This window comes from Echinops telfairi, unplaced genomic scaffold (assembly GCF_000313985.2).
Source record: "Echinops telfairi isolate 266 unplaced genomic scaffold, ASM31398v2 ScPeMD7_23;HRSCAF=83, whole genome shotgun sequence".
NCBI classification, from domain to species: domain Eukaryota; kingdom Metazoa; phylum Chordata; class Mammalia; order Afrosoricida; family Tenrecidae; genus Echinops; species Echinops telfairi.
The window spans coordinates 69,237,302-69,238,767 of NW_022103920.1; the positions used below are offsets into that span (position 1 = coordinate 69,237,302).

At 38.3% G+C, this 1,466-nt stretch overlaps 1 protein-coding gene across 1 annotated transcript in view; it reads right to left on the bottom strand.

Annotated features, from left to right (window-relative positions):
- The window catches only part of VWDE (von Willebrand factor D and EGF domains), an 83,942-nt gene that overhangs the window by 81,701 nt on the left and 775 nt on the right, over window positions 1-1,466 (bottom strand). The window lies entirely within an intron of this gene.

The following is a 1,466-nucleotide window of genomic DNA, read 5'->3' on the forward strand; positions in this document are numbered from 1 at the left end:
TATGTATAACATAAATTCTGAATGTAATATAGACCATAAACTTTAGTTCATAATGATATGTTAATAATGGTTTCTCAATTGTATCAAATATACCACAAGAATTCAAAATGTTAATACACAAGAAATAGTGTGTAGCAGGGAGGAGCTATATGGCACTCTTATGTGAGTGAGCCTTGACGCTTGACGGGAAGGGAAATAATCTAGTCACAAAAGACCACCAGGTTGATGATCCTTCCGGCCACTGTGCCTTAGGAAGTAGGCTGCTAACCACAAGCTTGGAGGTTCAAACTCACCATCCGCTCCTAGAGAGAAAGGTGAAGCTATCTGCTCTCCCATAAATATGTACAATCGCAGAAACCCTGCATTGAGTTACTGTGCGTCAGAATTGACTCAATGACAGTGGGTTGGGTTTTTAATAATAAATAAATACCCCAAACAAGCAAATATATGGACAGAAAATAGATTAATAATTGTTTAGGAGTGCTGTGAGGAGAGAGAGAGAGGGAGAAGTGAGCTTAGTTTTATTTACAGGTTTATTTTCTAACTAATAAAACTGTTCTAAAATTGACTGTAACGTAGCACAGATCTTTGTTGTACATATTAAATGAACGGTACAGATTGGATGAAGTGTGTGAGGTGTGAACTATCTCAGTAAAACTGCTTTTTAAATGTATTTCCCACTCACCTCCCCCCTTTTTTAGATTTCATAAACCATTAAGAAAATACCAACTTTACCAAGATCAGATGTGACAATCTGGTACAGAGCAATGTTTGCCTCACAGCAATTTTGTCTTAAAGATTTTCCCTTTACCAACATTGGTCCTTTTTTCTGAGAAAATCATGTATAACTATAATAAACACATATTTCCTATGCTATTTATGTGTATTTGTAAGAGTTCTTCTTGACAACTTGACAATATGTGCGCAAAACAAAGAACACAGTGATACCACGTTACGGTGTATTGTTTTAGGAATTATTTAATTGGCTTTTTTAATTTAGCAAATTTCAAGGAATGGGATACTTGCTTCTCCTTTTTGGAAAAAAAATTTCCTTAGTACACCAGATTATGGTCAACAAGATGATAATCCTATCCTAAACAGTTACCAATGTGTTGCACCTGGGTGCCCCCACCCCAAGATGCGGATGGCTGAGCACACGGCGGGAAACGTGAAGAGAGGAGTCAGTTGCCCTTCCATGAACATTCCTATTTGAACACAAACGTAAGAACAATTGTGAGGACGGACGGCGCAGCGTTACCTTCTGTTGCGGAGTCCCCACCTGACGGCACTAACCACGGCAACGACCTGGAACTCCAGGCGGAAAGTCATGGAAATGCTTTCGTATGTTTTGTTTGTTTAAACCCTCTGTATATTTAAAACGATTTTCTTTGTCAAGTCTTAAAGAAGTTGAAAGTGGGCTGTTCTCTCAACAAGCGTCTCTTTTATCAGTAGAAAACCTGATCCTC